This window comes from Macaca mulatta, chromosome 14 (genome assembly GCF_049350105.2).
Source record: "Macaca mulatta isolate MMU2019108-1 chromosome 14, T2T-MMU8v2.0, whole genome shotgun sequence".
NCBI lineage: Eukaryota > Metazoa > Chordata > Mammalia > Primates > Cercopithecidae > Macaca > Macaca mulatta.
In genome coordinates, this window is record NC_133419.1 from 2,451,951 (window position 1) to 2,472,792 (window position 20,842).

The following is a 20,842-nucleotide window of genomic DNA, read 5'->3' on the forward strand; positions in this document are numbered from 1 at the left end:
TCCTGGCCACTTGGGAAGGTATATTCTGGACCTCGCAGCTTCATGCCCTGTAGGATGGCAATGGGAGGCAGAGAGCACAGCCTGGGGACTTGCTGTGAGGGGACTGCATTTGGAGTTTTAGGTGGAGCCAATCCCTGTTGGGCTGAGAAAAGTCCTGGGCGGCCGTGAGCTGGTGGTGAGGTTTCCAGACTTAGTCATGGTCAAGGTAGTTGAAGTTGGGGGTTGGAAAACACTCATTCCAGCCCAGATGCCTGATGGAGAAGACAATGCACCGGCACACACGCACAGACATGGGTGCACGGATGGGCATGTGGACACATGCACACACGGGTACCCATGTGGACACACTCACGTGTGTGCTCACGTTCAGGCTCAGACACGTGCCTGCATGCACACATGCACACGTGCACACCCAGCCCTGGACCTTGGACAGGCAGGGAGAGAGACCCCCTTGGGGCCGCGTTCCATTTGCACATTTAATCCAGAAACTGTCAGCATGGGAAGCCTGGATGAGAACAAAATGTCAAGTGTGTGCCGAGAGGCGCAGGCCAGCCCCTTTTCCTGGCGGGGCGATGATCTGGTCAGTTTCCGAGCACCATGTGCTGAGAATAATTTGTGCATTGAGAGCAGCATTTGGTGGGGAACCTGGGGGAAGGGCGGGCGTCTTTATTTCATTTTAGCTTTCTTTAGCGGCGCCAGTGTCTCTTCTCACTGACCATTTTCTGAAACTGGCTAGGGAGGGTTGGGGGTGGCTGCTGTCCTCCGGGGAGGGACTGAGCTGGGCCCTGTTTGCTGGTCAGTTCTCAGTGTTGCCCACCCAGCCAGGTCCCTGGACCTGGCCATGGCTACAAAAGCCTGGGATTGAGGACAAAGCCATGGGGACGCCGTTTTCAGGATGCTTGTGAGCAGGGCTTTGTCCCCACCGTTCAGATACTCTGAACGTTCCTAGAAAGCCCCTTCTGCTCAAGTTTGCTTTCTTCATCTCAGGCTCAGGTGTTTTGGGTGTTCTTTTTAAATGAGGACATCTGTTAGACCACTTAGGAGTTCTAGAACCTTAGGAAAACTGCCTCTCATCCCGGGAGTTTGTAAGAATTTGTAGTTTCTCCCCAGTTTTCATGGAGCCCCTGTCAGAGGCACTGAGGCCCGGGTCCTGTGGCCGATCCTCGCATAGACATCAGCTAAGGGGGCTTGGGAGCCAGTCAGCAGCCTTTGGAGGCCTCTGCACCCATCCTGTGAAAGGCCAGCGTCGAGCTGCGGCGTGGGGCCCCCTAGCTTGGGGTGGGCCTCAGACGCTGTCGCTGTGCCTGCTGTGGCTCTTCATGGCCCTGGAGCCTGGGATTGTAGAAAGACTCCCAGACCTTGCTGGAGAAACTCCAGGATGTGGGGGGATCCAGACTCCCGAGACTTCCCAATGGGTCCACACACATCACCAATCCTCTCTGCACCTCAGTTTCTTCATGTGTAAAATTCAGGTCACATCAGGACCGCAGTTCCCGGGGCTGTGCCGAGGGTGTGGGGACATTTTGCACGAAGGTTCTCAGTCCAGAGCCAATGGCCAAGAGGGCAAAAGGGTGTTGGTGGACGACGCCTCCTCCCCTGGCGGGGGCAGGAAAAAAGGTGCTGGGGAAGCAGGTGTAAAGGGCCCCATGCCCACCAGAGGGGCACTCATTGCGAAGGAGGGGCCTCAGCCAGGAACCGCCATAGCCTCAGTTTTATTTTTTCTGCTCACTGAAACAAAAAATCAGCTATGTTGAGGTATAATTGGCATAGAGTAGACGGCCTTGTTTAAAATGTACGATTTGACCAGTCTGGACATGGGTGTGTGCCACGGGACCATCACCACAATTGAGACAGCAGGCACATCCATCACCCCCAAAAGGCTTCTCGTGCCCGTCGCTGGCCCCTCCTCCGCTGCTCCTGGCTCTGGACGGGACCCCTGGTCTGTCTTGTCAGTGTAGACGGTTGGCATTTTCTGGGGCTTGCTGTCAGTGGAATTATAGTGTGTGGTTTTTATTGTTTGGCTCCCGTCACTCCACGTTTGAGAGTCGTCCAGTCTGTGGCACATAATAATTCATCCCTTTTTCATTGCTGAGCCGTATCCCATTGTATGGACGCATCGCAGTCTGTTTATCCACTCATGTGCTGGTGGACTCTGTATAAAGTCTTTGTAGGGACTTATATTTCCTTTCTTCATGGGTAAATACCTAGGAATAGAATGGCTGGATAATGTGGTGGGGGTATATATATATATATATATGTATATATATATATATATTTTTTTTTTTTTTTTTGAGACAGAGTCTCACTCGGTCGCCCAGGCTGGAGTGCAGTGGTGCGATCTCGGCTCACTGCAAGCTCCGCCTCCTGGGTTCCCACTATTCTCCTGCCTCAGCCTCCTGAGTAGCTGGAACTACAGGCGCCCACCACCGCGCCCGGCTAATTTTTTGTATTTTTAGTAGAGACGGGGTTTCACCGTGGTCTCGATCTCCTGACCTTGTGATCTGCCCGCCTCGGCCTCCCAAAGTGCTGGGATTACAGGCGTGAGCCACCGCGCCCAGCTGGGTGTATATTTTTAACTATTTAAGAAACCGACTAACTCACCAACACTTGACATGGTCCGTCATTTTCATGTGAGCCAGTCTCAGAGGTGTGTGTGGCATCTTGCTGTGGTTTTAACTTTCATTTCCTAATGACCAGTGATGTTGAATATCTTTTTACGTGTTTCACTGGCATCCAGGGAACATCTTTGGTGACATATCTTTTCAAATGTTTCACCCGTTGTACAATTGGGCTGTTTGTCATCTTACTGAGTTGTAAAAGTTCTTTGTATATTCTGGTTACATAGCTATTTGTTTTACACATTATGTTCTCTAGTTGGTGGCTTTCCTTTTCATTTATTTAGTAGTTTCTCTGTGTGTTTTTTTTTTGTTTGTTTTTGTTTTTTTGAGACTGGGCCCCTGCACTGTGCTCAGGCTGGAGTGCAGTGGCGTAAACGTAGCTCACTGCAACCTGGAATTCCTGGGCTCCAAGGATCCTCCCACCTCAGCCTCCCAAGTAGCTGGGACTGTAGGCATGTGCACCACAGCTACTAACTTTTTAAAGTTCTTATGCAGACAGGGTCTCACTTTGTTGCCCAGGTTGGTCTCAAACTCCTGGCCTCAAGCGATCCCCCTGCTTTGGCCTCCCAAAGTGCTGGAATTACAGGTGTGAGCCACTGCTCCAGGCCCAATAGTATCTTTTAAAGACCAAACATTTTCAATTTATGAAGTCAAATGCAGCTTTTTCCTTTTAAATATTTCTCATGCTTTTCACATTATATTTAAGAAATGCTTACGAAACACACAGTTACTAAGATTTTCTGCCAGTAGTTTTATAATTTTTGTGCTTGCATTTAGGCCTAGGATGCATTTTGGGTTAATTTTTCTCTATCATGTAAGACAAAGGTGGAGATTCATGTGTTTTTTTCTTATGGATGACTGACTGGTCCAGTGTCATTTATTGAAAAGAATATACTTTCCCCAGTGAACCACCTTGACTCCTTTTAAAAGGTTCAATGTATCATAAAAGTGTCTCTTTCTGGACACTTTGCTGTGATCCATTGATCCGTCCTTTTGCCAGTCACACACTGGGATCGTTACAGCTCTACGATAAGGCTTAAAATAAGTTAGGGTGATTTCGCCAACTTTGTTTTGCTATTTCAAGTTGTGTTGGTGGTTCTGGGTCCTTTGTATTTACATATAAACTTTGGAAGCTGCTTGCCAATTTTTACAAAGAAGCCTGGTAGAATTTTGTTTGGGATTGCGTTCAACCTAAAGATCAACATGGGGAGAATTGACATCTTACCAATATTGAATCCTCTGATCAATGAGATTATCTATTTCATATATGTATGGTTATATGTCTAATATGTATATGGTTATATAGCTCTTATACATATAAGGGTTATATATCTCATATATATATACATATGAGGTTATATGCCACTTACTTAGATTTTTAACTTCCGTCAGAGATGTTTCATAGCTTTTAGTGTATAGGTCTTGTACATCTTTTGTGAGATACCCAGGTATTTCACGTTTTTTTTAATGCTATTGTCACTGGTATTTCTTCTAATTTAGAACTGAAATTCATTTTGGCAAATTTATCTTGAATCTTGCAACCTTTCTAAACTCAGTTATTTTTGTTCTAGTGGTTTTTGAAAAAATGAATTCCATTGATTTCCTTACGTTAATATTGTTTTCTGAAAATAAAGACAGTTTTACCTCTTTTTCTCAAATGTGGGTGCCTATTTGTTTCTTTTTCTTGCCTGATTGCACTGGGCAGCTCATCCACTACAGTGTCCAATAGAAGTGAACATCGCCCCGTCCTCAGCCGTAGAAGAAACACCTTGTCGTTCACCGTCAAGTGTGATGTTGGCTCTGGTTTTCCATAGATGTCTTTACCAGGTTAAGGAAACATCCTCTCTAATACTATTGCTGAGGTCTTTTAATATGAATGGGTGTTAAATTTTGTCAAATGCTGTTTGCTACATCTTTTGATATGATCATGTGGTTTTTCTTCTTCAGTCTCTTAATATGATAAATTATACTGATTCATTTTCACAGGTTAAACCTTGTATTCCTGGATAAACCCCACTTGGTCATGTTGTAGTATTCTTTTTGTGTATCATTGGACTTGACCTGTTAAAATTCTGCTAACGACCTTTGCATCTAGGTTCGTGAGGGATATTGTCTATATATTTTCTTGTAACGTCTTTGGCTTTGGTACTAGAGTAATGCTGGCGTGAGAAGTGAGCTGGGAAGTGTTCTCTCTGCCTTTTCGAGAGGGAGTTTGTGTAGAATTGGTTTTATTTCTTCCCTGTGTGTTTGGTGGACCCCATCAGGAAAGTTGTTTAGGTAGGCCTGGACTTTGCTTGATGAGAAGATTGTTAACTAGATTTTAAATTGACTTAATAGTTATAGTCAGGTGATTGATAATTATATTCAGGTGATTGATAGTAGTTATATTCAGGTGATGGATAGTAGTTATATTCAGGTGATTGATAATAGTTATAGTCAGGTGATTGATAATTATATTCAGGTGATTGATAATTATATTCAGGTGATTGATAGTTATATTCAGGTGATTGATAATAGTTATATTCAGGTGATTGCTTCTTGAGTGGGCTTTGGTATTTTGTGTGTTTGAAAGAATATGTTCATTTCACCTAGGTGTTAATTATATTGGCATAAAGTTGTTCAGAATATCCTGTTATTATCCTTTAAACAGCTTTAGAATTTGTAGCAATGTCTCCTCTCTCATTCCTGATATTGGTAATTTGTGCCTCTTTCTTCGTTAGTGTAGTCAGCCAGCTAAAGTTTTAGCAATTTTATAGATCTCAAATAATCAGCTTTTGGTTTCATTAATTTTTTTCTTTTTGGTTACTTGATTAATTTCTTCTTTTTAATTATTTTATTCTGCTTAGTTTTAATTTGCTTTTTTTTTCTAGTTTCTTAAGCTGGAAGCTGAGGTCATGGATTAGAAATTTTTTTTCTATTCTAATACAGGCACTTGGTGGTATAAATTTCTCACCCTTTAGTTACATCCACAAATTTTGTGTTTTTTTAATCCCATTTAAAATATTTTCTAATTTCCTTTTTAGTTTCTTCTTCGGTACATGCGTTATTTAAAAGTGTATTCGAAACATTGAGGGATTTTCAAGATACCTTTCTGTTACTGACTTCTACTTTAATTCATTTATGGCTATAGAAATACTTAATATAATTTGGTCTCTTAAAATATATTAAGACTTGATTTATGGCCCAGAATATGATTTATCCTGGTAAATATGCCATTGTGTGCTCGGAAAGAGTGTGTACTGCCGTTGTTGGGAGGACTGTTCTATAAATGTCAATGAGACTAATGTGGTTGATGATGGCATTTTCCAAGTCTACATCAGTAATGATACATCCTTACTGATTTTGTATCTACTTGTTCTGTTAGTTCTTGAGAGAGGGATGTTAGCATCTCCAACTATATATGTGGATTTCTCTCTTTATTCTTTAGTTCTTTATTCTTTAGTTATTAGTTTTTTGTTTAGTGTTTTTTTTTGCTTTGATCATTTAAAAAATTATTTACATTTGTTGTTTTTCATTTTTGTGGATACACAATCGTTGTACACATTATGGAGTCCTTATGATATTTCAATACAAGTATACCATGTGTTCAATGTATTTCGAAGCTTCGTTCTTGGGTGCATTAGCATTTAGGATTGTTGTGTCCTCTTGAGAAATCAACACATTTGTCTTTATGAAACTGCCTCTTTATCCCTGGTCACTTTCTTTGCTCTGAAATCTGCTTTGTCTGAGATTAAAATGGCTATTCTGGCTTTTTCTTTTTATCATTGTTAGCATAGTATGTATTTTATTAATTTACTTTTAAACCATTTGTGTCCTTAGACTCAAAACTTGTTTTTCATATGAAGCATATATTTGAGTCTTATTCTGTGAGTCAAACTATTTTTCTCCTGATAAGTAAAGCTAATTTGCATTTATTCATATAACTGATATTCTTGGTCTCAACTCTGTCACTGTCTTTTATAATTACGTGTATTTTGTCACGGTTGCTGTTGTAGTTTTCTTTACAATATGTGTATTATTCTCTTTTTAAAAACATTTGGGTAATTAGGAGGTTGTATTTTTTATGTATTTATTTATTTATGAAAAACAGTTTCACTCTGTCACCCAGGCTGGAGTGCAGTGGCATGATCTCAGCTCACCGAAACCCCCATCTCCCAGGGTTTAAGTGATTTTCTTGCCTCAACCTCCCAAGTAGCTGGGATTACAAGTGGGCACCACCACACCTGGCTAATTTTTTTGTATTATTAGTAGAGATGGTGTTTCACCATGTTGGCCAGGCTGGTCTTGAACTCCTCACCTCAAGTCATCTGCCCACCTCGGCCTCCCAAAGTGCTGGGATTACAGATGTGAGCCACCACGCCCGGCCTGTATTTTTGTCCTAATAGTTACTTTTGCCTTTTATACTTATGCCTTTTTAAGTTTCTTTAGTCCCTGGTTTCTCATTTAACCCTTTACTGTTTTTATTAATGTGACTTAACCTCCACTTAGTGCCTATACTACAAACAATAAGCTGACTCCATTTCCATCTTTTATAAGTTCAGACCCCCAAAACCTTGGGTGGACTACTGACTATTTCGAGGGTAAGAAATGGTAAATGGTATGGACGGGGAGGGGCGGCATTCTCAGTGGAGCGGCCAGGCTGCAAGTCTCTGGAGGTGAAGGTCCAAATGTTGGGGTTTTGGGGGCAAGCATTCCTGGCAGAGAGCATGGCACACGCTGAGACCCAGATAGGGTGTGTGCCTGGTGCAGGTGGAGGGAGCTGTGAGGAGCCCGTAGCGTTCAGAGATGGGGAGCAGGGAGCAGTGGGGGATGAGGTCAGGGAGGTGGTAGGACCTGGCGTGCGAGGGCTTGGGGCGACTCTGGGGACTTAGGGTTTTGTTCTGCACGACAGGAGCCCTGGGGCCTGGCATGGTGTGATTCAGACTTAACGCTGCCCCTCTGACTGGTAGAGGCCAGGCCCAGGATAAGGTGGCGGCAGGCAGGCCACTAAGCAGTGGCAGCTCAGACCTAAGGTCCCAGGGTCACACGTGTTTGTCCTGATTGCATGTGTCGTGTGAGCACAGAAACGTAGGTAGAAGGATGGTGGCTTCGTCCAGGGAGGTAGATTGGGGAACGTCTTTTGCTGCTTCCGTTGGGTTTTGTTTCTCAAAGTCTGAATCAAGCGTGGCAGAAGAAAACACAGCAGAACGTGGGATGGGGGTATCCATGTGTATAATCGGTCAGGTTATTTGCTGTATTTTGATATATTTGAAAGATTTCATAATGAACAAAGAAAAATTCCGGTATAATTTTTCCATAGTAGTTTATATTCCCTTTCTCAGCCTTGTTAGGTGTAGGTGGAGTGTCCTGAGCTCTGGGTCAAGGTGACATCTTCTTCTTGCATCTCAGATAGCACCATGCTTGTGTGTGTGCACATGTGCACACATGGTGTTGGGCTCTGGCGTTGGCCTGGGTGTGCTTAGGCTGTGCACAAATGCCGGTGCACGTACACACACACAGACACACACACAGCCTGACTTGGCCCAGGTGGGTGGGTGTCTGAGGAGAAGTTCGCCATTGTCGACCTTGAAGTAAAGTGAGGACCTGTCTGGCGGGAATAAAGGGGCTCTATTGCCCCCAGCCACTACCCCCGGCCCTCCTGAGCCCCTGGGGCTGAAAAATCCGTACTTTGGAGGATGTTTAGTGACAGGTGCTGGGGCCTGGACAGGACCTGGTTTCTTCATCCCAGGGGCTGTCTCCAGGGTGGGTTATAGAGCACATCCAGCTTTCACCCAAGGGAGAGTGACTGGGTGGAGAGGGGCAGGCTGAGGTCTGAGAAGCCAGGCATGGGGGTTGTGGAGCAAATGATGGTGACTCAACCATGTGGCTTTAGGTCCCCAGCACATGCTAGTGGCCATCAGCGGGCTACAGCATCCAGCCAGTGCCACCAGGAGCTCACTGGTGCCAGGATGCTGGGGTGGGGCTATGGGGAAGGAAGGCAGGTGGGCCAGGGTATGGGAGAAACCTGGGCCCAGGCACCTGGGACGACCCTCCTTGGCCGTCCTCGCCATCCTCTCTCTCTACACCTCTGACCTTTGCCTGCTTTGGGGGCAGTTTGGGGCCTCAGATTTTCTACCTCAAAGAGATGGAACCCAGAAGACATGGGGCCCTCGACAGGGTCCCCTGGGGGCTGCGAAAGCTGAGGGAGTGGAATGTTACCGGGTGTCCCGGTCTGGGCAGGTCCTGTTGTGAGCTTCGTGACCTGCTCATGGTACAGCTGGGCTGTGACTTCACCTCCAGTGCTCTGCACAGCCCGGGGGCTGGGGGGCTTCCTGCTCCCAAGCACCTGGGGTGGGAACAAGAGGCATTTTGTGTTCTGCGTGGGTGGCCCTGGGCTCCCCGGGCCTGGTGTGGGGATGCCTTGGGGGGCAATGGACATGAGCAGCAGCACGTGGCCCCTAGTCACGAGTACCCTAGGCCCCTATGCACCTTCTTCCCCATGGCTGGCCCTGGGTGGTGGAGAGACCCCTGGGCAGGATACCCCTCCCTGGCTTTTCCTTCTGCACCACTCAATCTGGGGGCTCCGGCCCCTTGCCCACTGCCCCCACCACCCAGTGCGAGCTGCGTAGAGCAGCAGGAAGGGGAACCAGCTCCACCTCCAGTAGACCCAGAGACGGGGAGGCCAGGGTGCAGGGGACTGTTTGGGCCTCGAGAGGGACAGACCCCAGAACTGGACCCCAGTGTGCAGGTCTGCGTGTGGACGTACCTCTGTGTCTTTGGGGAGCTCAGATGAGGGATGCCCAGAGTTGTCTGTAGAGAACCAGAGCCTCCAAGCCCCGGCCTGGATGGACACCTCCCCCGCCTCTCTTTGCCGTTGCTGGGACTGTGTCGTGTGCCTGGAGTTCGAACCTTTCTGATCACGGGGTGAGAGGGACTTTGCAGAGGCAGAGCCGTGGCATGGCGCCTGGATTTCCAACACACTGCGGCATCTGCATCCTCGCTGTCACCCCTCACGCCCCCTTCTAGGGTCCCTCTCGGGGTTGAATGAAAAGGCATAGGTAGAAGGTGGGAGAAGCCCGTGTTCTGGGAGCATCGTGATGGCCCAGACACCCATGTTCCTCCCTGGGCAGATCCACGCCCGGGCCCTGGAGCTGGAAAGCAGTCAAGGGCACTGCACGCCCTGGGAGCTGATGCCTGACATGCATCCTCACTGAGGCCAGAGTGCCAGGCGGGGTAGGGGAACAAATGCCAACATGTGAGCCAAGTGACCGGAAGGGGGGTGCCTCCCTAAGTAGGTGAATGAAGCGCGCTGGGGTGGCGAGTTGAGGGCCAACAGAGACAGTGTCCCGGGTGGTGTAGGGTCAGAGGCTTCTGGAATCCAGAGCCTCACAGGGAGAGCAGGGCAGCACCAGGCTCAGCCCAGAACCAGAGTGCAAATAGGGCTGGAGTCCCGAGTACGAGGCATGGACAGGAGCCAGGCTTCACCCAGCACCTGGCTCTCCAGGGGCCCACACGGCAGGTGAGGGGTGCCTGGGGAGGCTGCCATGTGAGGGGGGCACAGACAGAGACAAGGCCCCTGCGTTGCATCCACGGGGTACAGTGGCTCCCAGGCCAGACTCTAGTGGTAGCAGGATCCAGGGAGGCTATGCTGAGCTTAGTGGGCTTGGTGGGGTCATAGCTGCCTCTCTCCTCTAAACAGATTAACTAAAAAATATTGTTGATTGACTCATGCATTTCTTTGGTTTTCTTATTTTCTAATTTCTTCTTCTTTTAAATTTAGGTTTGTTGAGGTTTAAATTACGTACAGGAAAATTCTCCTCCTCTGTAGGTGTCCAGTTTGATGAGTTCTGGCAAACATTTATGGTCCTGTAACCACTCCCAAAATCAAGATCCAAGGCGTTCCCATCACCCCGAAAGCTCCCTGGTATTCCTTGGCAGCTAGCCCCCTCCCCCCGCCGCACCTGGGAACCATGGACGTGTTTCCTGTCCCCATGGTTTTGCCTTTTCCAGAACGTCATGTGAATGGAATCTTGCAGCGTGTAGCCTCTGTGCCTGGCTTCTGTCACTTAGCATAATTCATTTGAGGTCCATCCGTGTCACGGTCTCTGCATTCAGCAGTTTGTCTCCTTTTATTTGGAAAGGATAAAATGTACCATAGTTTGTTTATCCATTCACAGGCTGATGGACATTTGAGCTGTCTCCAGTTTTCAGCTGTTATGATTAAAGCTGCCATGAATATTGCGTGCAGGTTTTTGAGTAATCATATGTCTTCATTTCTCTGGGGTAAATCCCTGGGAGTGGGATTGTGGGATCATGTGTTAGATGCATGTTTTCCTTTCGAAGAAACTGCCAAACCGTTTTGCAAAATAGTAGGCCCGTGTTTCACTGTTACCATCGATGTATGAGCCCCTACAGATTCTCACCAGCACTTAGTATTGTCTGCTTTTTAAGCTTTGCCCATCCTCAAGGTTGGAGCCATATTCCATCGTAGTGTTCATTTGCATTTCCCTAGTGACGAATGGTGTTGGGCGTATTTGCCATTCATTTATCTCCTTTGATGGAGTATCTGTTCAATTTGTTGCTGATTTGAACAATTAGGTTGTCTTCTTAGAATAATAATGTAAGTTGTAAGAGTTGTGTCTATTTTCTGGATAGCCGTCCTTCACCAGATCTGTTTTACAAATATTTTCTCCCAATCGTGGCTTTGTCTTTGCATTTTCTTAACAGGATCTTTCATAAGAGCAGCAGTTTTTAATTTTGATGAAGTTCAATTCATCAGGGTTCTTTTTTTTTTTTTTTTCTTTAGGGTTCATGTTCTTTGTGTTCTGTCTAAGAAATATTTGCCTAATCCAAGGTTACAAAGTTTTTTCTCCTGTTTTCTATAGAAATTTTATAGTTTCACATTTCTTGTTTAGATCTGTGATTCATTTCGAGTTTAATTTTATATATGGTGACAGGAATGGATGGAGGTTAAATCTTTTTGCATGTGGTTATCCACTTGTCCCAGAGACGTTTTTCTCGTTGAATTACTTTGGCACCTTTGATGAAAATCAGTTGGCTGTGTGTGTGGGTTCGATTTCTGGACTTTGTCATCTGTTCTGCCAGGAAAGCACTGTCTTGATTACTGTGACTTTTACGCTAAGCCTTGAAATCAGGTCCTGTTAATCCTCCAATTTTGTTCATTTTCAAGAGTGTGCTGCTCTGCCAGCTCCTTCACATTCCCATGAATATCTTAGAATCAGTTCATCAATTTCTACCAAAAAAAAAAAATTTGGCTAGAATTTTGATTGGCATTGCATTGGATATGTAGATAAATTTGGGTCTCATACACATCTTAATAATACCGAGTTTTCTGATCCACGAACACGGTCTCGCTCCCCAGTGCCTTAGATATTTTTCAACACCACTCATCAGTATTGTGTAATTTTTAGTGGTGCGAAACTTGCTAGATTTGTTCCTAAGTATTTTATGTTTTTGAAGCTACTGAAATGATATTGTTTTCTCAGTTTCACTTTTGGATTATTTGTTGCTGGGATATAGAAATACAATCGATTTGTTCGTATATTGACCTTGCATCCTGTGACTTTGCTCATGTTACTTATTAGTTTGAGAAGGTTTCTTGTTCATTTGTTTTTAGGTGTTTTTTTGTTTTTTTGGTTTTTTTTTTTTTTTTGTAGATTCTTTAGGATTTTCTATGGAGATGATTGTGTTGTCCCAAATTAAGTCAGTCTTATTTTTGCCTTTTCAATCCATATGCTGTTGATTTCTTATTTTTGCTTGAATGCACCTGACAGTATCTGCCAGTGGGGAGAGGGCCGCTATCCTCATCTTACTCCTAAGGTGAAGTGAGGCAGTCTCTCACCATTAGGTGTGGTGGGAGCTGTGGAGTTTTAATAAAAACCACTTACCAGGCCGAGAAGTTCCTCCTCTTCCTGGTTTTCTGGGAAGGGAGAGTGCGTTAAGAATGGCTGTTGGATTTTTGTCAAGTGCTCCTTCTGCCTCTGTTGAGATAATCATATCATTTGCAATGATCTCAATCACAAATTCTTCCTTAATTTGCTAGTGTGGGGAATCGCATTGATTGATTTTCAAATAGCAAAGCAACCTTGCATTCCTTACACAAAGCCCACTCGGTCATGATGAATTTTTATTTTGTTTTATTTTACTTATTTATTTTGTATGTATTTGTACTTTTTTAAAATTTTTATTTTTTTGAGATAGAGTCTTGGTCTTGTTGCCCAGGCTGGAGTACAATGGCATGATCTTGGCTCACTGCAACCTCTGCCTCCCGGGCTCAATTGATTCTCCTGCCTCAGCCTCCTGAGTAGCTGGGACTACAGGAGCCCACCACCACACCCGGCTAATTTTTGTATTTTTAAGTAGAGATAGAGTTTCATCTTGTTGGCGAGGGTGGTCTTGAACTCCTGACCTCAGGTGATCTGCCTGCCTCGACCTTCCAAAGTGCTGGGATTACAAGCGTGAGCCACCGTGCCCAGCTGTCATGATGCATTTTAAAACACCTTGTTGGATGTGACTGACTTCGGTTGTGTGTAGAACTTCCACACCCACGGTCACGAGGGCGTCGCCTGCTGTGTGTTGGCTGTTGTGTCTGGTTTTGGCATCAGATGCCGCTGGCATCAGAGAATGAGTTGGGAAATATTTCCTGCTCTTCAATTTTTAGGAAGAGTTTGTGTAGAATTGCAATTATTTCTCCCTTAAACATTTGATAGCAAGAACACGTGGAGGTATCTGGGCCTGGAGTTTTCTTTGTGGGGAAGTTTGTCATTGGAAAGTCAGTAGATACAGGGCTATGCAGGTTGTCTATTTCTTCTTGATGAGGTTTTGATAGTTCATGTCTTTGAAGGTATTTGTCCCCAAGAAATAGAAGCCCCAGCCCAAATTTGGAAACAAGACCCTGTTGTGCTGAGATGTCATTCCTGAGCAGCTTAGGGGCTGTGGGATTTGCAGACCTCTGAATGCAGCCATCTGCTGGGGGATCCTCCTCAGTGCCCTGAGGGGGCCTGGGCTGGGTGGTCTCTGCCGCTGGCCATCCCACTGGGCACTGCCTCCCCAGGGATTCTGCAACGGGACACAGTGAGGGCACGGGGGACAAAGATCAGACTTTCGCTGTTTCCTTCCAGCTTTGCTCCCCAGGAAGGCAGCCCCTTCTCAGAGGAATGAAATTTAAGAAGACGGGCCCTACAAATTCACGACAAGTCTGCTTTTGACTCTCCCGTTTACTGTGTAAACTTCAGCCCTAAAACAACATACATCCTTCTGAAGTTGTTCACATATTAGCTCTTAAAACAGCAAAATCCGTGCACAATTTCCTCTCAATCCCTTAAAACATTCCTGAAAGGGGGGAAAAAAAACTGTTTAAATTCACCGCCTGTTATTAAAATCTCTAGATTTGCAGAATCAGAGTGAGGTACGCAGCAGTCAGAAAACAGACTAGACAGGCCCGCGTGCACACACACACCGACACACGTGCACACACACACCGACACACGTGCACACACACACATACGCAGGGCAGCCTTTAATAACTGCAGGCCTTCCTGTCCCAACACCGTGCCAGCCCCTGAAAGGCTGGTGTGGGTCGCAGCTCCTCAACCTCTGCTAAAGTAAACAGCGTTCAACCCTGCGGCCTTCTCAGCACTCTCCCCAAGTCAAAAGAAGGGTGCTCAGAACCTGGTTTGCCGAACTTCTAGTGCTGGTGAAATTCTTAAATAAGACATTTTTAGAAGCTTCGGCTCCTGGCAGATAAAAATAATGTCCCTCCCTCCACTCCCTTTTCCCCCCATCCGAGTTCCAGCTAAGACAGTGATCATAGGGGTATACCGTCCTTGGGGTTAACAGCCATCAGCAGTGGGGTTCCCAGGCTGAAAGTAAATCCTCGTTTAACTGGCCTGGAGACGGAAATAGCCCTGCCTGGGGAAAATGGGGGATTTGCTTTAAATACGTGTAAAGCTGCCTGCCGGGCGGCTAATGGTGTCTGCAGCCAGGCGTGGGCGTCTCCGGGCCACGGACTCCCCCACCACAAATTGCAGGGCCGCCGGCTTGGGCCACTCCTGTGTGTGCGGGGCCCTGGGTATGATTCCTGGGAGGCAGCTCCCAAACTGTGGGGCTCAGCAGAGGGTTCAGGGCCTGATTTGCAAGCAGCCCTACCTGCCTTTTTGACTGTCCAGAGCCCTGGGTGCCTCCACACGCCCACGTTTTCCTGCCCCTGGGCCTTTTCTTCTGCTGGTCGTCGGCCTGGAGTGCCTCCACTGACACTTTGAGTTCTGCCTTCAGAGCCCGGGTTTTCTGGTGGAAGGGGGCAGGGGTAGGCTGATAGACCTCTTGGAGAGACAGGGCACTGTTTATTGTAGGACCCCAGGGACACTGCCTGGGGAGGGGGAAGCTTCAGGCCCTGAGGCCTATGGCCTGGACCTCTCCAGAGACCCTAGAACAGACCTCTGGCCTGGCCTTGCTGATGACCTGGAGCCCCTGGGTGCCAGCGGTAGCCCCTTACCTGTCCAGGAGAGTCTGAGATCCAGGTATCATCTAGGTGGGTCTTTCTAAGGCTGTGAGGGAGGGTGTTCCAGGCCTCCCCGAAGCTACTGTGGAAGGGTTCCTGGTTGATGCAGCACACCAGGCTCTGCCTCCACCTCCACACAGTGCTCCCCTGGCTACAAGTCCATGTCCAGGTTTCCCATTTGATAAGAACACCAGTTGTATGGGAACAGGGGCCCACCCTAACCACCTCATCTTAACTAACAGCATCTGCAGCAACCCTGTTTTCAAACAAGGTCACACTCTGAGGTGTGCTGGAGGGTAAAGGACTTCAACATATGAATGTGGGGACACAATTTAGCCGGTAGGAATACCTACCCGTCAGAGGATTCTTTAATCCAAGGGTCTGCAAACCATAACCTACAAACTTGGCTGCTGATTTGTATAAATAAGGTTTGATTAGCACACAGCCACGTGTGCTTGTGAATATCTCATCTCTGGCTGTTTTTGTGCTATAACAGCACAAAATTGTCTGCTGGAATTGTTACAACAGAAATCGTGTGGCCTGCAAAGCCTAAAATATTTACTATCTGGCTTTTGAGAAAAAGCTTGTCAAGCCCTGTTCTAAACTATGAAAACAATGTTGGAGGTTGCTTTCTTTACCCACAGAGCAGTTGATGGGGTGAAGGGAGAGGGGTGAAATGCAGTCACACGCAAATTCTTATCTTCCTGAGGAGAAAGCCTTAGGGAACACACTATAGTGGAAACTGTCTTTAGAAAGTAGCAGACTTGATTGTGAGTTGAAGGAACCAGTGAAATGAGAGTTCAGTGAAATTCTCAAATTCATGAGATCAGAAAATGGATAATATGTGGGTCAACTAAATAACCGAAAGCAAAAGGGAGAAGCAACAGAGTCAAATAGCAAATATAAAGATAGAAAAAGTCAAATCAAATGCATCTAACTCCACACCAAATGTAAATGGCCTGAATTCCTCTTTGAAAGACAGAGAAGGCCCCACCATAGCTGCTGGGCTTTTATCTTTTAACAAATACCTTGCTCAATAGCATTAAGTAAGGCAAAGCAATAATAGGTGGTTGAAAAATAAATGAATGGCAAAAGAGATGCCAAGAAATTGCAAGCTGAAAGAAGAAAAGAGAGAAAAAAACAGGGAGATTAGGATTCATATCAACACTGAAGCCCAAATAAGACAAGTGTGAATGAGATCAGGCACTATTAGAAGACCTGACTGTAATCTTTAAGGCATCAGACAACATAAAATACATAAAGCAAAAACTATTGAAAATCTGCAAGGACAAGAAGGTTAAATATGATAATGGGAGGAGATTTTAATGTACCTCTTTTGGAATAGGACAGTTCTAGTGAGCACAAAATAAGTGAGGACATGGACAGTTAAATGTTGTAATCATGAGCAATTTCAGATTCTAACTAATTTGAAATAACTCCTATTCTTGCTATCTATAGCTATATAACAAACCATTCACAAATCTAGCACCTTCAAAATAGGCATCACGCCTGAGCTCGCTAGCATGCGGTCTGGCAGGGCTCAGTGGGACGGCTCATCTCCCCTCTGCGTAGTATCAGCTGGGGCTGGAGGTTCCATAGCAGCATTGCACCTACGTGGCTGGTAAAGCTCCTGTTCATGAGGGCCTCTCCAAGGCTGCATGGATTCCTCACATCTCAGAAATGAACAGTCCAAGAGACAGGCAGTGCCAGGGACTGCAGAGCCACCTGGCTGTATTCTCTTGATGCAGGTGTCACAGAGCCCAGGTTCAACTAGGGAGGACTGGCAAAGAACTTCAGGACTGTGCTTTAAAACCAGTGCTATGTCTTCGAACCCTAGTAATGGAGTTGTTTTGTTCCCTTATGTCTGCAGAACACTTACAAAACCAATCATTCATGTGGCTATAAACAAATCTAATCTACCTCAAAAAATTGAGATTTAACTGGCCATGTTCTCTGATCAAAACCCAGTATCATGAGAAATAAATGACTTAAAGATTGGGGAAGAAAAATCCCTTTCCTATTTGAGAATTAAGCAACACTCTCCTAAATAGCCAGAAAGAAGAGATTGATGTGGGAAGTGCGGGCCCTGTATGGTGTTATGAGACGTAGGCCCCTCTGCCTGCCCCAGCCCCCACATCACTCCAGCTTTCCCCCAGCAACAACTGTAAATGCTTTTATTTTGTAAATTCCATGCCAGAGCCCGCGCCACTTGCTGGTGGCTTCACTGTGTTTGCAAATGTTGTCCCCCACATAGATTGAAATTCATCTGTTGCCTGAAAGTAATGAAATATGTGCATTGCACATTGTGTAAGCATACACATTTATTCAGTGCCTCCTGGGTTCTCACCCCTTGCCAGGTGATGGGTTGATTCAGTGTGCTGGGGGTCTCCAGGCGGGGGGTTCCACATAGTTGTTGCTTCATCAGAATCTGCTGATAAGCCCAGTTCGGGGCAGAGATTAGACAGGCCAGCCTATGGGCACTTTGCCTAACGCCATCTGCCTCTCCCACCCCAGGCAGGTGTCGGGTGGCTGCTGCGCCCTGTGTCCGCCTCCTGACCTTGAGAACACCCAGGTGGGGGAGGAAGTGGGCCGCGCTTGGGAACCCCCACCCCGCCAGCTCGTGCAGCGAGCTGGGTCCCAGGGCTGGAGGCACCTCATTAAACCGCCTGAAACGTGTGTAACTCTAGTCGGCCCCCGTAAGGCACCGGCAGTACATGTGAAATTAAAATTACCGAGAGGCCCCACTCTCCTCCCCACCGTGGGTGGGCAGCCTTCATGCGGAGGCCAAGGCCCGGAAGCCGGCAGTCCTGGGAAAGATTTGGCCCCAATGATAATGGGCCCAAGAATGTGCTGGGCCCAGGGTGTGGTCCAAGTTCCTTTCTTAGCTAACCCCTCCACCCTGAGAAGCTTCCCCCTGCTACACCCATACATGGGGCCAGCTGCCTTGAGCGCCTCCTGCTCAGACCCAGGTGAGGTACCTGAGTAACAAATGTCGAGAGTTTGCAGTTACTTCCAGAGCTACAGACAAGGGACAAGGAGGGGCTGGAGGCACCGGCCCAGCAAGAGGGGTCACTTGAGCCTTGGCCTGCAGGGAGGTTTTGCTCAAGGAGTGTCCCTTGAGCAAAATATTGCAGTTTTGTTGCTCTCTGAAAGCCCACCAGGCAGTCTTCCCAGAGGTGCCTCCTGGGAAGCCCATGGAGAGAATGCGTTCTACACCCAAGGCCTTATGGGATCAGTCCCAGGGCCTGGAGAGTCGTAGGGAAAGTGTGAACATGGCTCCCCTTAGGCCAGGGGTAGACGGAGGACCAGGGAGGATCAGGAAAGCCCTGGATCTTGTTGACACCCCGGGGTGTGCCCCTGTGGCTACTTAAATGTAGAGCATGGGGCAGGGGGAGGGCCAGTTCCTATGGTTTTAGCCTCCCGAGAGTCTCCCCAGACAGCCCACAGGGGACACTGGGCCTCATGCCGCCTGTCGGGATGGTGTCCAGTATGGGGGGACCAGACGACAGCTGTCGCCCACTTGCAGGGCCCGGCTGCCCGGTGGATGGGAACGGCCGTCCCCATGACAACCCAGCACGTCCCTTGCCCACCAGGAAGAAGAGACGTCCGGGCAGCTGGCAGGTGGGGCTAGTTCTTGAGGGAAAGAGGCCTCCCAGAGTTACCCCGAAATCATTAACGGGGAGACAAGCACACAGAGCAGCTGGCCGATTGCGACTCTGAAGGTCAGAGATGGCCGCCGGCTGTGGGAAGGCCTGTGGCTAGGGCTCTGCTGCCCGCTTCCTGGGCAGGGGCTCCTTCCTCCGTCTCTGTCTCTGGGGTCCCATGGGAAGTCAGGGTGGGGCCTGGTGTGTGGCTTCCGCTGACTTTCTGGGTGTGTCTTCCTGCAGGGCCAGGACCCCCAAAGTGTTCCAGTGACTTCAGGGAGGGGGAGCCAGACCAGGAGGAGCTCCAGAGGTGCCCTGTGGGGAGACGGCAGCATCCGAAACATGGGGGAGGGGGGTACAACCAGCCTGGGGATGGATAGCAGCATCTCAGCCACGAGGGGCAGTGACATCCGGTCAGGAGGGGGTTAGCAGCATCTCAGACATGGTGGGGTGATGTCCAGCCCAGGGGAATGGGGGAAGGTGATGTCCATCCTGGGGGATGGGGTGTGACGTCCATCCTGGGGGACAAGGGGTGACGTCCATCCTGGGAGGACGGGAAGTGACGTCCATCCTGGGGAGGAGTGACATCCATCCTGGGGAACCGGGGGGGGTGATGTCCGTCCTGGGGGGACGGTGGGGGGTGATGTCCATCCTGGGGGGTGGGGGGTTGACGTCCATCCTGGGGGGCCAAGGGGGTGATGTCCATCCTGGGGGAGATGGCAACATCCCAAACATGGGGGGTGATGTCCAGAGTGGGGGTCTGCAGATCTTTACAGGCCCCTCAGCTTCCCTTTCCACACCCCAAGTACAGCACCCACAAGGCAGGTGCCTGTGAGGGAGACGCACCTGTCCCCTGCCTGAAGTTTCTCAGCAGGCTTTTGGGCACAGGGGGATAGTGAGCCGGTCTCAGCACTGAGCTTGCAGGTAGAGAAGGCGGCCCCTGACTTTAGGGTGCTGTGGGCGGGATGAGGACAGACTGGAGGAAAGGAGGGATCCCAGCAGAGGCAGAGGCAGCGGCAGCAGTGGGTGGGGCAGGGCTTCACCGCAGGAAGGTGAGGCTGAGCAGTGCCCTCCAGGACAGATAGGCACTCCCAGGCTGGAGCTGTGAACAGATAGGAACTTCCACAGCCGGGAAGGCCGGGTGACGTGGAGGACTCCAGGCAGTTGGGCCAGCACGGGACGGGGCGTCAGGTCAGCGGGGCTCTTCTGTGCTGTGTGCAGCATGAGAGTCTGTACCCCACCTGTACTCAGCACCCTGCCCCCCGCCCCCCGATGACGAGGTTGCTTCCCTCTTGAGCACACGGAACCCCGCCTTCCTGCTACACTGTTCCCATGGCATTTCCACAGGCCCAAGCCACTGTTGTAGTTCCACCCTCCCCACAGCCCTAGGAGGTGGGCACTGCTGGTGCCCCCGTTTTACAGATGTAGATGCAGAGCCCAGAGTGGCTGAGCTGCTCGTCCAGGCCCCCTGCCTGGGATGCCACCAGTGTCCTCACACCAGCCTGCTCCTGCCCTGCGCCCATTCTCCTCCTGCTTAGCGATCCTTTCTCTTGCTAATGTGTGGGACAGGGGGCTCCCAGGAGGCCTGGCCGAGGTAGCGGGTCCCCCCACCATACTCCCAGTGCCACCCCTGGCTGCCTGGAGCTAGCTGTGTGGGGGCCCAGAAGCCCTCCCTCCGAGGAGGTGGGCCTGTTCCAGGCTACCTTGGGCGGGCAGGGCCTTGGGCGGGCAGGGCCTTGGGCGGCCACGGCCTCAGGAGGGACACAGAGGGCCCCACTCAAGGTCACGGGCTGCACATTCCATGGGGCCTGGGGAAGCAGCAGAGCAGAAGGCTGCAGCCCTGGACTAAGGCTGGCTCCGCGTGGCACCCCAGCGGTGCTCACACTAAGGGGACACTTGGCAGGGGAGGGGCTGTGGCAGGGCAGGGTCAGCTCCCCAGCAGTAAGACCAGGACAGGGCAACCGGACCCCGACTGTGTCACCCTCAGCCCAGTGGCTGGTGCATCTCACCTGGGCCTGGCCGGCTGTACTGTGGCGCCTGCCCCAGACCAGGCTACCTTGGGCAGGGTGGGGACTGGTGCT

The 20,842-nt window shown here is 48.7% G+C and overlaps 1 protein-coding gene across 5 annotated transcripts in view; it reads left to right on the plus strand.

The window, feature by feature from the left end:
• Nucleotides 1-20,842, plus strand: part of KCNQ1 (potassium voltage-gated channel subfamily Q member 1) — a 402,120-nt gene that overhangs the window by 97,614 nt on the left and 283,664 nt on the right. The gene's annotated exons all lie outside the window — the stretch shown is intronic.